The following is a 16027-nucleotide window of genomic DNA, read 5'->3' as shown; positions in this document are numbered from 1 at the left end:
TTTTTCTCATTTGTGATATTCAGCACCCTAGCATGTTAATATTTTGTATTTTTTCTTTGAAAGTTATTTAAATCCTTTAATCACATATCTAAAACATAGTGGCTATGGTCATACTGACCCTCATGTCTTTCTAGTGCCTTTCTCAAATAGTTCAACCTTAACTACCTAGCTCTCTTTCTCTCCTTCATACATCTCCTACCTTTTTACTGGAAGACCAGGAGACTTAAATATTCACACTGATACTTTCTCAAACCTTTTAATCTCCCATTTCTTTGGTTGCCTTACATCATATGACCTACTCCTTCCCTCTACGATAGCTACACACATAGGGATGGTCATACTAAATTTGACTATTACCCATAACTATCCTTCCTTATTTGGAAAATCATATTCATCTGAGAATACAAACAACCTTCTATCATTCCACATTACTATTTGCCTCAACTACTGAACATATTTATCCTTTACCTTCATCAGGATTTCTAATCCTTCCACCCCTTAGTACTTTCTCAGGCTATTACCCTTGTTCCATCTTTATTTCCTTCCCTACCTAGTTTCAACTATAGATAGCCATTTAAACTCTACATTGTTCTCTCCCCTTATATCCCCTGCCATCTTGTGCTATCCCTACTTGTCTTTTGCCAAACCTTAGCCCTGGATTATACTCATCATTCAATGGTTTGCCTTCTACTAAATAGTTCTCCGTGCTTGGAATTCTCTCTCCTCTCCTCTTCCTCTTGGCTTCCCTGGCTTCCTTTATGTCTCAGTTAAAGTTCCATTTTCTGCAACAATCTTTTGCTAGTCCTCTTTGATCTTAGTGCCTTCCCTCTGTCAATTATTTCCAATTTATCCTGTATGTATCTCATTTTGACATAGTTGTTTGCATGTTGTCTGCTCCATTAAACTCTGAATTCATTGAGAATAGGACTTGGGTTTGTTTTTTTTTGCCTTTCTTTGTATCTTGCAGTGCCTGGTTCTGTGCTTAATAAATGTTTGCTGATTAACTACTGAATAAAGGATAATTTCACAACTGAGCTAGCTGGTCTGTAACAAATTCATGTTCTCTAGTCTTATCTGGGACTCTACTGCAACAAGGCAGTCCTTTTATTCTTCCTTAATTGATTCCTATCTCACTCTCCTTAGAAGTTATTTCAAACTTATTTTCACTTATCAAGACTCCTATATCTCCTCCTTCCCTCTTGCTCTCAACTGAGAAGCTCACCTTTTACTCTACAGTGAAAATTGAAACCATTCAATATGAATCCCATTCTCTTCATCTCAAAATGTCATGACATTATACCTCACTTTCCTTCTTTTCTCCAGTCTATTTTAAGGAAGTGGCCCTTCCCTTTGCCAAGGTTAACTAACCCCTCATGTGTTTGATCCACACCCTGCAATATTCTCCATTAGACTGCCTCTACTATCTTCCTCTCCTCTCTCTAATCTTCACCTTATCTATTATCTATTGACTCCTTCCATACTGCTTTCAAACAAGTGGCTTCCACTTAAAAAAAAAAGCTTTCACCAGAATTGATCACAACTGGAACAATTTATACAATAACAATCTGGTAATGACAATTTTGAAAGATGTAAGAGCTCCAATCAATGCAATGACCTCCCATGATTGCAGAAGACTAGTGATGAAGAATGCTACCCACCTTCTGGCAAGAAGACATACATTTTTATATTAGCAATGTGAGAATTTGTTTATTTGACTCTGAATGTTTCTTACAAAGGTTTATTGTTTTTTTTTCTTTTTGAAAGAAAGGATGAGGGGGAAGGAAATAAATGCTTATTAATTTAAAAATTTTAAAAAACTTTGATTAGACCCTGTCATCCCTTCAAGCTACCATCCTGTATTTCTATTACCTTTCTCAAATTCCTCAAACAAACTGTGTCTACTCTAGTTTCCATTTTCCTCTTTTCACAACTTAACCCTTTGCATCCTGGCTTCTGACTTCCCACTCAACTGAAAATGTACTTTCCAGAGTTACCAGCTGTCTCTTAATTGCCAAATCTGGTGGTCTCTTCTCATTTCTCACTTTTCTTGGCAACTGCTACATTCACACTGTTTCTCCTCCTGGATATTTTCTTCTCCTTGAATTTTTGTGATAGTACTTTCCTGGTTCTTCTATATGTCTGACCCTTCTCCATTTTTTTTTGTTGACTTCTCACCTATATCATGCTCTTTAACTGTGGTTGTTCCCCAAAATACTGTCTCCTCTTTTTCTTCTATAATCTATCTCTTGGTAACCTTATCAGGTCCCCTAAGTTTAACTATCATCTCTATGCAGATGACTCCAAGATCTCTATATATATCCAGCACCTGTCTCTCCTCTATGCTTCAGCTCTTTTCGACATTTCAAACTCACCATTTCCAAGGCTGAACTTGTCTTTTCCCCTCAACCCCTCCCTTCTTCTGAGCTTGTCTATTTCTGTCTAAGACGTTACCATTTTCCTAGTCTTCCAAGTTGATCACTGGTATTTTCTTCACTTCTCACTGTCCCTCAGCCCACATATGTAATTATTTGCTGAATTTTGCTGTTTCTAACTCCACAGCATCTCTTGCCTCCAATCCCTTCTTTCTCCCCACAAAACTACATTAGTTTATGTCCTTATCAGTCTTCCTGCTTCAAGTCTCTCCTCTCCAGTTCATTCTGCCCGCTTGTCAAAGCAATTTTTCTTGAGTGCAGAACAGACCATAGGAATTCCTTTAATCAATTCCAGTATCTTTCTATTGTCTCTAGGATAAAGTATAAACTACTCTATTTAGCTTTTAGAGCTCTGTGGCCCCAGTCTATCTTTCCACCCTCTTGGGATGTTACTCCCCCTCCCACACTCTGCAATTCAGGCAAATCCATTGCCTCTGTTTCTCACACATGACTCTCTGTCTCCTCTCTTTAAGCCATTGTAACAACTTTTCCCCATGTGTATAATACATTTCCTGCTTCACTTCAACTACATAGAATCTATCTCTTTTTACAAGACGGAGCTCAAGTATTACCTTCTCCATGAAGCCTCTCCTGGTCTCTCCAAATAATATTGCATTTAACTTATCCTTAGCATTTATTTGCATTTTCCCCACTTTGTAGCTTTGCTCAATGTTTACATGTGTTCTTGTTGTGGCCTCATTAAAACAATTGCTTCCTGAGAGTAGGAATGGTTTTACTTTCTATTTGTATCCCTAGCACCTGCTGGTCGGTGTTCCATAAATGCTTGATTGATTATTCCCTGGAAAAATGGCTTTGGGTTTTATATATTTCTGTTCCTTACATAGTTTGAATATTGGGTATTTATTAGTGATATCTGATGCAGAGATTACTGCATCCCTCCTCCGACCATTCCCCTTATTATCCTGGTTACATTGCGTTTTGTTTCTTTAATTTATTTTTAGCTCTGTATGATGACAATAACCTACTTTTTCCCTTGGTGATGCCCCTCTTTTTAGCTAACAGCTTCTACTTCCTTTCTTCACTCAACTCCCAGACATATTTGTAAGAAATATCTTCATCTACTTTCCTTCTAGTTGGTTTTGCTTTTTATTGATATCTTCTGTTTTAAATTTCCTTCATTTTTAAATATCTCTCTCCTCTCTTCCTCACAGTCATGTCCTGTAATGAAAATAAAGAATAAAAAGTTCAGTAAAACTAACCAACCAATTCACTATATTTAACAGTCTATGTATTGTCCCACAGCCATAATCCCCAACCTCTGCCTTCCCTCTCAGATTACTTTCTATTTACACTGTCTGTTTACACGGCATGTATCTTCTATGTACTGAGTTATTTGCAGGGGGCACGTTTTTTGCTTTTCTTGGCATCCCTAGCATTTAGCATACTGCCTGGTACATAGTACTGCTTGCAGACTGACTGATATTTTCTTCTCTCTCTCTTTTTCAGGACCATGTGTGGTCATTATTTATATATATATATATAACTTAATGTGTTTTTCTTGACCATTTATATCATTATAGCCACCATGTATGTTATACTTACTTTGCTGTTCCATACTTCTTTGAATTCTTCATATTCATCATTTCTTTCTTTGTAGTAAAATTCATCAATGTATCACAATTTATTAAACCAATTTCCCATTTGGGTATCTGTGGGACCTTGATTTCTATAATTATTCCACTTGAGGTGGAAGCCTCGTTGTTAAATCTTTAGTTCAAAGGGTATGGACATTTTAGCTGCTTTCTTAGCAATATTTCCACTTACTTGAATCAATGAACACTTCCACCAGCACTGTACTAGTATGTCTTAGTTTTCTTACTCTCCCTCCTCCCTGACATTGGCTACTTTCAGCTTTTGTCTTCTTTGACATTTTGCTGGGTGTAAGGTCCAACCTCAGAGTTGTTTTTTTGTTCTTAAACCTTTACCTTCTGTTTTAGAATCAACACTCATATCGCTTCCAAGACACAAGAGTGGTAAGGGGTAGGCAATTGGAGTTAAGTGACTTACCCAGAGACCCAGGGTCTCACAGCCAGGAAGTATCTGAGGTTCAGATTTGAACTGTGGGGTTTCTCATCTCCAGGTCTGGCTCTCTATCGACTGAGCTATGTAGCTGCCCCCCTCAGAGTTGTTTTGATTTGGATTTTTCTTATGAATTTTGAGCATTCTTTCTTATGATTGTTAATAATTTACAATTTTTCTTTTGAAGACTACTAGCTCATATCTTTTGGCCACTTATCTATTGCGGAATGAGTCTTGATCTTAACATATATTTGTTAATTCCCTATATATCTTGGATCACAGACCCTTATCAGAATTATAGAAAGATATTTATCCTGATGGAAAGCTTCCCTATCCTAGTTTAATTTTTTTTTCTTGCTAAAACATTTCAATTCCATGAAATAAATTCACTATTTGATCTTTATGTGATCATTTCTAGTCTTTTTGTTAGAGACTCTTTCCCTAGCTATGAAAGACTTGATCTCTCGTTTTGTTTTTATGATTTTAAAAATGGTATAGCATATTATTTGAACTAGTACCAAATAGTTTTCATGATTGATCACTGACTTATAATTTAAGTCCTGGAAATATTTCTGACTTTAGCTTTTTCTTCAGAATTTCCCTTGAGATTTTTGAGCATTTGTTTCTTCAAGTGAATTTTCTTAGTATTTTGCTTACGTTTATAAAATATTCCCTTGGTAGTTTGGTATGACATTAAATCCATAAATGAATTTTGATAGAATCATAATTTTAATTTTATTGGTATGACCCAGCCATGAATAATTAATATTCTTCCAATTACTTAAGTTATTTTTAATATTTTAAAAATTATTTATTTTATTTTATGTTTTTATTTAAAAAAACCTTTACCTTCTGTCTTAGAATCAATACTAAGTAAGGGCTAGGCAATGGGGGTTAAGTGACTTACCCAGAGTCACACAGCTAGGAAGAGTCTGAGGTCACATTTGAACCTAGGACCTCCCATCTCTAAGCCTGGCTTTCAATCCACTCAGCCACCTAGCTGCCCCCTAAAATTATTTTAAAAGAGTATTTTATAATTGTAATTTATATATTTTAAGTGGATCTTGGTAGATTAATTCCCAAATATTTTAAGCATTTCAAATTTATTTGAATGAACTTTCATGGGGGGGGGATTATTGCTGTGTAGAAATATTAATTCCAGCTAGGTCAGAAAGCATTTATTGAGCTCCTATTATGTGCCAGGCACTGTGATAATTACTAGGAATATAAAGAAAGGCAAAAACAGTTCCTGCCCTCAAGGAACTCATATTCTAAGTTGGGAAACTTCTTGTAAACAAGCATGTACAAACAAGATAAGTTTGAGAAAATCTACTTTACTGAAGTTATTGTCTCTATTAGTTCTTTTGCTAATTCTCTGGGATTTCCTCAGTAAACTGTTTTTTAAAAAAATGGGAATACTTTTATTTACTCTTTGCATAATTATCTTCTGTGCCTTTACTTTCCTTCTCCTATTGTTAGAATTTTTAGAATTATGTCAAGTTAAAAGTGGGGAGAGCTTCCTTGCTTTACTCTTTGGAAAATATCTAGTCTTACTCCCTTTGTAAGTAATGCCAACTTTTTTATGTTGGGCTCTTTTTCTTCTTTGTATAATTAACTTCTTAATTGTTTTTTTGTAATGTTAAACCATTCTCCCATAAGTAGTATGAGTTCAACTTGGTTACAGTGAATTATTATTTAGATATGTTGTTGCAGTCACCTTGAAAGCATTTTTATTTGAAATTTTTATATAAGTATTCATTAATGCTATTAATATAATTCTCTTCCTTTTCTTTATTCTCCCCTGGTTATGTATTAAAATCATATTTACTCCATGAAAGGACTTTGGTAGAATGCTTTCTCAAATTTTTAGAATATTTTGTGTATCAGCAGTAATAATTGCTTTTTAAAATTTGGATAGGATTCATTTGTAAATTCATCCTGATCAATATTTTGTTGGTAGTTCATTCATGGGCTAATTTCATTTTCTGTGATTATGTTGTTAAAATAAATTTATGTTCTGCTAATTTGAGATTTTGTATTTTTGTGTCTATTAAATCATAAAATTCTCACTTTGGTTATATTGTATAGTAAATATTTAATCATTATTTTTCCTCTTATGATTTCACTATTTTTCATTATGTTAATTTTCTTTGACTCGTTTTTTTAAAATTTAGGTTCCCTAAAATTTTATTAATTTTGTCTATTCAAAGAACTGCTTGTTTTTAAAAATTATTTCTATAATCTTTCCATTTTCTAGGTAACTTTCCCTGTAATTTTCAAGCTATTTTTGATGCTTCTTTGGAGGTTTTTAATTCATGATTCTTTAGTGTTATAAATTAGACGGTCCATTAATCAACTGTATCTTTTTCTATAGTAATGACACATCTTAAGAGATATATATGATCTCATTGTTGTTATCCCCTTTACACAACTATTAATTGCTTCTAATTATTTCTTTGACTTATTATTTAGTGTGTCATTCTTAAGTCTTCATCTAAGTTTTTATCTTTTCTCTTCCTCATGTTAGTAGTTTTATTGCATCATAGTATAGAAACAATATGCTTAATATTTCCTGCTATTTACATTTGTTTATATTTTTATGTAACTTAGCACAGTGCTTTGAGGCCAGTCTGTTCCCAAGGATCTCTCCACCCCCTTCAATTTATCTGCTCTATGTGAAGTTTCTTGAATTTACTTAAATTGTTCATTTTTCTTGCCGCCCTCTTTGGAAACTTCCTTTTCCCTTTCTTGTCCAGCTTGCCATTCACAATCTTCCTTCCCTTCCTCCCTGACTCCTTAGTTTAGGATAACATTTTTTTTCTTTTTGCAGTGCCCACGCCATTTTCATTTGCTTTGTGCTGTTTTTGATTTTTTAGAGGATTCCAAATAATTTTCTAGAATTCATGGGCGCTGCCCCTTACTTGTTTCTTCTCTTTGTCCCTTCTGAGGGTAAAGAGTCTGTGGGTGTCAAATTTGAACTCCCACTTCTATCCCATTTTTATGTGGGTGCATTTAAAGATCTCATCCAATTCTGCCCACCCTCCCCCCTATTTTTCTGCTAGTCTTCAAGTTTAGGCATATTAAATCATGAGAGGGAACAGTGTCAAATGGCAATAGTGGTATACTGTGGGAGGCACTTTGACTTAAGTCATGAGGCCCAGTTATCCCCTGTCCTTATCATGATTACTTACAATGCTCAAGGTCAGATTAACCTATCCATGACTCTCTATCTCCCCTACTTCCCTGGATGCTTGTTTGCCTTGGAGCCTCATAAATCTCCTTTCCTAGTGTTGGATGATATCTAACCCTTTCCTGGAGAAGGTGTTCTAGTGTGCAAATTTGCCTCTGATGAAACTGATTAACAAGGCCCTTGCCTCTTAGGACAGATATAATGTCCCAACCCCCTCACGGGAATGGCATTTATTGGTACCCTTTCATTTTCCCTTTTAGGGGTGAGATCTACCTTCGAATGGGCATCTCATTTCACCTCTGCACTGGGGGAGAGTACATTCCTGCTTACCTCTTGGTCTCACCTCACTTCTACCCATTCATGTGACTTCCCACAAAATATATTTATTCACTTTTAGGGGAGCATGAGATTGAGTCCATGTAATACTGATTCAACTCTTCATCCTTTCTTTTTCCCCTTTTCCTGGTTAAGTCCCCTTAAATCTGTATCCCCTTAGGTCGTTTTTGCCCTTTGCCCCCTGATGATCCCTCTTTGTCTTTTGGTTTACCCTTCAGTCTAATGTTAAAAAACAGTATACAACCAGACTCACTTGATTTCATTAGACTTTACTTGATAATTGCGCTTATTTATTGTTCTTGAGTTGTGTTTGCAAGTTGACTTCTGCTATCTTTTTTTAAGGAATATCTCGAATACCTCTCTTTGTTGAAGGTTGACTTTTTTCATGGATGATTAGGCTCAGCTTTTCCAATGCTGTTATTTTGAGTTTTAGCTTGAGCTCCTTGGCTCTTTGGAATATCCTAATGCGTTCTTTCTCTGATTTTTGCAGAGTAATCCTTGTAATTGGAATTGGAATTTGTTTGTACCTGAAGGTCTTTCTTCTGGCTGCTCAAAAATTCGGTTGTTTGTTATTGAAATTGTGAAATGTAACTACCAATGTAGCTTTTGAGTTTCAGGTGTGTTTTTCCCCACTCTGGCAACAAACTGTATATTTGATTATCAGCATTTTGCTTTCTATATTTAAATTTGTGGGCAGATTGGTTTTTTTGCTGCCGCATGATATTCAGCTTTTTATTTTCCATGTTCTCTCTGATATTTGTCATTTCTGGGTTTTTTTCCCTTTTTTTTTTAAACATTATTTTATTTGGTCGTTTTCATACATTATTCACTGGAAACAAAGATCGTTTTCTTTTCCTCCCCTCCCCTTCCCCCCCCCCCCCCCCCCCGCGCCTTTCTCTCTCCCATAGCCGACGCATGATTCCACTGGTTATCACATGTGTTCTTGACTCGAACCCATTTCCCTGTTGTTGGAATTTGCATTATTCTGGGTTTTTTTTAAACCACGACCTTTCTTAGAATCAATACTTTGTATTGGTTTCAAAGTAGAAGAGTGGTAAGGGCTAGGCATTGGTGGTTAAGTGACTTGTTTAGGGTCATACAACTAGGACCTCTCTGAAATCAGATTTGAACCCAGGACCTCTCATCTCTAGGCCTGGCTCTCTATCCACTGAGCAACTTAGGTGCCCCCTACTTGAATTATTTCTGAGCAATCCCCTTTCCCAATTAGTTTCTTGGTTTGGACAGAATTTGTGTTCATTTAACTTTGTTACCTTTTGCTTTTCTTTTAAAACCTCTCCTTCATTGGAGAGATTTTCCATTGTATTTTCTAAATCCTGACCTGTTTCTCTCCTTCAACTCTGTATTGAGTGCTGAGATTTCTGACTCAATTTCCATCCTAATACTGATCACATTGGAAAAGTTTTCTTTCTCTTTTGAACTACCCTGGAGTTTCTTGCTCTTCTTCGATGATTTCAAGAGTCCCCAGAATTCCATCCACTGGAGATTTGTATTTTATTTCCTTTCATAATATTGTAAAGGAAGCATAATGTACTGAATAGAGTTGACCTTGGAACCTGGAAGACTTTAGTTCAAGACCTACCTCTGTTGTATAGTGGCTATGTGACCCTGGGTAAATAACTTCCTTTTTGGTGCTTTAAGCAACTCTCTAAGACTGAAAATTTCCAGAAAAGACACTAATCTGCATTGGTAGAAGGAACCTTCTCAATCCTTGGGATCCCTACAGCAATATGACCACAGGTTTAGTCCCTATGCCCATATTATAATAGGTGTTCAACGTGTGACTCTTCTTTCTTTATTCACTTTGACTTGAGTCTCTCTATTAGTTTATCTGCTTTGGAGCTAGATTTCTATCCAGACTTTCTTCACTCAAATTTTGGCCTTTCAGTCTTCTATTTGCATGCTCTTTGAGCAGGATGTTGCCTTTTTGCCCCATCTTGCATTTCCCTATGCCCCACAACTTTACATGTGGAGTTTATGGGTGGTGACAGTGAGTAGAAATATACGAATTCTATATTATTTCATGGGGCTTTTACTTTGGATAAAGATTCTGTCTTCCACTGTGGATTTAGTCTTAGTAACTCTCTACATGGCACATTTCCCTCTTTTTGATATTTTCAGATTGCCAAGATATGCAGAAAATCTAATTGAATACCTTGTTGATCACATTAAGTTTAACAATTTCTGGTAATTCCCTTTATCCTTCATATCCTCCATAATTTGTTGCAAATCTACCCGTTTCATTCTTTATTTTGACTATTTGGTTTTCTGCCCACCCTCCTCCCTTTAACATACCAAATTAATGAGTGGTATGCTTATTTTTATTGGTCTTGTCAAAATACCACATGTAACTTGTCCTCTTTGAAGTTTTTAATTTCCAATTTTGTTTTTCTCTTTTAATTCTCAGGATTTTTATTTTTTAATTTATTTCCTTTTTCTGACATTCTTTATAATCCCTTCCAGTAATGGCTTTTAATTTTTTTGTTCTCTTTTAGTTCTGACAGTCTCTATTATGTGTTGTAAAATCCCTTATGCTTTGTCATGATTTTTCATGATGTAAGATAGATTCTGATTTTTAATTCTAAGCTCTATGTTTTAAGGTTTTTTCCAGCTCTTATTGTCTACGTGTCTTCTTCTATAGCCCTTGCTCCAAAATGGTCTGTTCTAGGGCCTTTTTTCTAGCTTTCCCATTGTCTCTAGCCCCTTGCTAGTTCTGTCATTTATAGCCTTGATTTTAAGGTCTCTGCTAGGTTTAGAGGTTGAGAGTACCAAGAATTCCATTTTATTGGTAAAGAAATTGAGGTTTAGAGGATACGAGAGGCTGTAAAACTCAGGATTCTGACATTCCCCCTTCTATCGTCCATAAGCTCTGTGGTCACTTATAACTCCAGTATCCTCTGCTCTATATTCTTAATTTTTTTTACAGGTGTCACATTCTTCCAGTCTGTATTTTAAGAGCTCTTTCAGCTATGACATTCAATGTTGAGAGTTCTTAGGTGGCACCTAGCTCTGACATTCTCTGTTCTAAGGTCCTTCAAGTCCTGACATTCTCTGTCCTATGTTCTAAAGTCCCTCCTGGCTTTGACATAGCTTTCCATGTTCAGTAGTAACATATAATTCTAAACTTTGTCTTACGTTCCTGCAATGTTGCTCTATGTTTTATGTTCTATAGTCCCTTTTGACTCTGAAATTTCCTTTTTTAAGCTCTCGTTGAGTTCTAACCTCTTAGGGACCACCTTCTTTGCTCCAACTTTCCTCCTAGCCCGTCTCTTCTCTATTCTAAGGGTCCTTTCAGTTCTCTGGTTCCTTATAGGACTGAGATATTATATTCTAAGGTCTCTGACACTGTAAGTTCTATGTCATAAGGTTCCTTCAGACTCTGATGTTTTCTGCTTTATGCTGTGAAGTCCCTTCAGTCTCGGAAGTTCTTTTTAACTCTTAACTTCATTATAAGGTTGCTTCCAACTCTGACATTTTCTTTTTCTCTAGTAATATCTTTCCTAGCTTTGATGATTCTGTATTTTATAGTCCCTTATAGCCATAATATTGTCTCTTCCATGGTCTAAGGCTTTTTCTTGCTCTGAGGTCTTATTTTTAGTTTTAGTTTGCTTTTCTAGCTTTGACATTTTGCAGTCTGAGTTCTAAGAGGCCTTCCAGCACTGTGATCTCTTCCAATTCTTGTCTATGTTCTTTATTTTTAAACCCTTACCTTCGGTCTTGGAATCAATACTGTGTATTGGTTCCAAGGCAGAAGAGTGGTAAGGGCTAGACAATGGGGGTTAAGTGACTTGCCCAGGATCACACAGCTAGGAAGTCTCTGAGGCCAAATTGGAACCCAGGACCTCCTGTCTCTAGGCCTGGCTCTCAATCCACTGAGCTACCCAGCTTTCCCCTTGAAATTGATGTTAAGAACAGACTGATGAGGGGGCAGCTGGCTAGCTCAGTGATGTCCTGGGTTCAAATCTGGCCTCAGACACTTCCTAGCTGTGTGAACCTGGGCAAGTCACTTCTGCCTTGGAACCAGTACTTACTATTGATTTCAATACCCTCCCAGCACTGATCATTATCTCTGTTCTAAGGTCCTTTCCAGCATTTATTTATTTATTTCGGGTTCCTCTCAGCTCTGATATTCTATCTCTTGTACCTTGTCCAGGCTGATCTTTTCTGTGTTATGTTTAAAGTATTCTTCTGGCTCTAATAGTCTATATTTCAAGATCTCTTAAAATGCTGAGATACCTCCTAGCTCTGATATGATGACCTTCCAGCCCTGATATTGTATGCCCTTGCACCTAGAAGTCAGTGTTTTAAGGTCTTTCTCACATCTGATCTTAGATGTTCTATATTCTGTCCTAATTTTGAGGGCCTTTTAGATCTACTCCTTCATGTTCCGAGAACTTTCGGAGGTCAGTCAATGATTCAGCCCAGATTTTCTCTGATACTTACCTCTTGCAGTTATGAAACATAAGCTTATATTTACTTGGCTACTGCCTTGACAATGAGTTTTGCCTCATGTGTGGTACATGTGGGATAAGCTCCTTGAAGGCAGCGATTGTGCCCTTAACTTCTCTGCTAGGCTTCACCGACATTCTACACAAACCGCAGCGAGTCCCTAGTGCCTGTTAATGATGGAGTTCATTACTACCAGAAAACATGGCTGTGAGAACAGCAGGTCTACTTTGGTAGACACATTTCCTTTGGGTTAGGTTACAAGTTCTCATCTCATGGTAATTAAAGAGACAGCTGAATGCCCTTCTCAAATTGCCTGTGGCTGACTTCAGTCCTAAAAGAAGATAAGTCATTCCAAATGGTTTGTGTTGAATGATTATTGTTTCCCAAACAGTTGCCTACATTAACCAGAGAGCCCTTAGTGTTAGATATTATAGCCTTTCAATAATCTGAAATAGATGACTCGATAATAACAGAATGATAGTCTAGAATCATCGTTAATAAAATTAATTAGATTGAATAGTTTTTTTTTTTAGGAAAGAGCAACTGCAGGGGCAAATTCTCACCCTTGAAGGTTCCTGTGGACACTGGGACATTATTTTCTGTCTTTCCCCTTTGACAACTGACTGTCACCAAATGCGAAGTTTTATCTGTGTTATTCACAAGGGATTTCTTTTGTTTTCCCCTGATTTGGGGGAAAATGCTTGAAATCTTTATTTGTGCTCAAAAATCAAAACTCAAGGGGGGTACTGGGTGCTTTAGGCTTCTCCACTCCATACCCTCTCCTTCAGCGCCCCCCCCTCCCCCACGCTTCTACCCAGAGTTCTATAAGCACCAGGCTACTTGTCACTCGGTGTCTTTTATGTCTGTAGGTTTTTCTTTCTCCTCATGCTGAGCAAGTGGTATTTTCTTATCACTTAGATCTTTTTTCTCTTTCTTTAAAAAGAGAATACCATGCTACATTTTTTCCAGTGTCCCAGGTTCCTATTTCGTGATCTGAAATTCCTCTTCCCCTAAATCGTCAGCCACCCTATTCCATGTATGTAGTGTCTGTTCCCCCTTTCCCCCTCCCTTCACCCAAATAGAAACCTTTTCCATTGCTCAGGCATCTGCTAGCCATGCCAGTAGCTTTGAGGAAACTCCATACCTGTCTATTTTTAAGGAAATGTGCTTGAAGACAAAATGGTATTGGATCTCATCCTGGATCTTGGATGGTGTCCTGATTTTCATAAAAGGGCAAAGGGTGGGTATGCAGCCTGGCCAGACTGGGCCCCTTCCCCCAGAGCGGGAAGGAGGAGGAGGAGGGGAAATGTAGACGAGAGTGACTGATGAGTCTATAAGTGTAGCCCCCTGACACCAAAGGAATTTTAGCAACTCAACTCAATGTCCTTTTCTAGCCTAGGCATGATTGGTGTATTCAAAGGTCTCTGGGGTCTGCTTATCTTAGGGTGGTGCATTTTTAAAAGACTCCAGCTCACTTTGCCCTCCTGTGTGTGAAATAATGTTAGCCTTTGACCATTCAAAATTAGCTTGTAGTGCTGGGCAGGGCTGGTTTCCTGGGGTTCAATGAAGTAACTGTAGCTTCCCACTCCAGGACCAGAACAAGATTGTGGTCTAGAGTATCAGGGAAGTGAGGTACCATGACTCCTTGTACCATTTCTACACAGAGTTTCTCTACTGGGGCTATGAATGCAAGTAAGCAACTCGAGTTATAACTCTTGCAGTGAGTCATTCAACTTCTATTTCTCGAGATTTAAAATGGGATCAGTATAAATGGAATCTATAAAGCAAAGGTTAATAAATATGATTTCAATTCTTAACCGTATCTTAGGATGCTCTAAAGGGATGGCTAGTCAACATTTAAAAAGGGAAGTGGTGATGACAGACACCTAGAATAGGGCATTATCAAAACCCAATGATGCCAGATTAATTTTATTTCTCTTTTTGTTCAGGTTTATTAGACTGGTGCTTCAGGGAAATGTTGAGGACTGTCCAATGATGTGGAACAGGTTGGAGAGATGTAGCCGAGATAAAATTATAGTCTGAAGGGTTCCGAACTGGTTAAATGACTGGACTCAAAGAGTGGTTATTAATGAAGTTAACTTCAGGCTGGAAAGAGGTTTCTAGTAGAGTGCCCTAGGGGACCTTGGGCAAATCACTCAAACTCTGTAGACTTTAACACCTTGCTTTGTTATTTTATCGATGGAAGTTCGCCCTCTTTCCTTCCCCACTTTCCCACCTAACTCCAAGCATTGAATTCAGCTTCCATATTTGCACATTGTCTATTTCAGTTTTCAGGCTGGGTACAGGGACCTTCTCACTATGGTTTCAATTTCTTTTCTTCTTCTTATTTTTAAACCCTTACCTTCCATCTTAGAATCAATACTGTGTATGTGTTCCAAGGCAGAAGAGCGGCAAGGTCTAGGCAATGGGGTCACACAGCGGGGAAGTGTCTGAGGCCAGATTTGAACCTAGAATCCCCCCTCTCTATGCCTAGCTCTCAATCCACTGAGCTACCCAGCCTGCTCCCTATGGTTTCAGTTTCTGATGCTTCCAAAGCCATATTGCATTGCTAATTTAACTCATCAGTCATTTTCATAATGCTTCCTTTTACCTCAAGAAAAAAATGTGTTGTTGATTGACATGGAAACCAATTATCCAGATTGTTGCTTTACCAATTATTTCTCCAGATTTTCCAGAACTGGAGGTTTCTTATTTCTTTATGGACTGTATCTTTGAAAAAAATCTCAGATAACAATCAGATGCTGATTTGTCCTATAAAAAGAAATCTGCAGAGATATCATTCATGTTGTTTCCCAACAATTATGGAAAAGCTCCGTGTCTGTATGTACACAAAGTGCTGTTGTGTTCAGATACTTGCCGCTAGTGAAAAGATACACCGTGACCAGTCAATTCCAATGGTTACCCACATTTAATCATCATAAATCAAGGAAACAGAGAGACCTGCAGTAGGTTTTCAGAACAGGCATGCACACTACAGAACTAATAACTTAAAAATATCACTGAACATCCTATGTGGAGTAATCAGATTTAGAATCATGTGGAGACAAAATAATGAAACCACAACTTGTCACTTGAAACATATGCAGTTCACTTCATGCAAATATTATTTTAGTTACACATCGCATTAACGAACATACCCAGCATAGTAAATACAAAGTCTTTAACACATAGAAAACAGAGTAGAGTTTGTCGATTTCTGTTTGGAAATGCATACAGTTAGAATGGAGGCCAAAGTCACCATTCTCAATGGAATGACTATATCTATGAAACACGAACATGTGGGAACTTAACTGAGGGAGTAAGTTCTTACCCCACACTGATAACTAAACTTCCACTCACTACTTTTGTGAATAAAGCATTAACTGAATGACTACAGATAACAGATACCTAGAACGAACCAATGGCTTACATTTGACCAAGAGAAGCGGATTAAGGAAACAACTAAAATCCATTGGCCGGTAGATGACTGCACAAATATATTTCACAATGATGAGCACAATTAAGAGCACCAGGCCAATTTGGAATTCTGCTGTACTGCTCG

General features: G+C 37.3%; 1 protein-coding gene across 1 annotated transcript in view; it reads right to left on the bottom strand.

Annotated features, from left to right (window-relative positions):
- Window positions 1-15386: 15386 nt before the first annotated feature.
- IL1RAPL2 (interleukin 1 receptor accessory protein like 2) overlaps window positions 15387-16027 on the bottom strand; it is a 583567-nt gene continuing 582926 nt past the window's right edge. Inside the window, exon 10 of the mRNA XM_056809854.1 lies at window positions 15387-16027. This exon is cut by the window's right edge and continues 2060 nt beyond it. The gene's annotated coding sequence lies outside the window, so the exon portion shown is untranslated.

Source organism: Monodelphis domestica, chromosome X (genome assembly GCF_027887165.1).
Source record: "Monodelphis domestica isolate mMonDom1 chromosome X, mMonDom1.pri, whole genome shotgun sequence".
NCBI classification, from domain to species: domain Eukaryota; kingdom Metazoa; phylum Chordata; class Mammalia; order Didelphimorphia; family Didelphidae; genus Monodelphis; species Monodelphis domestica.
The sequence above is the reverse complement of the archived record's forward strand: the minus strand, read 5'-3'. Positions and strand labels throughout refer to the sequence as shown.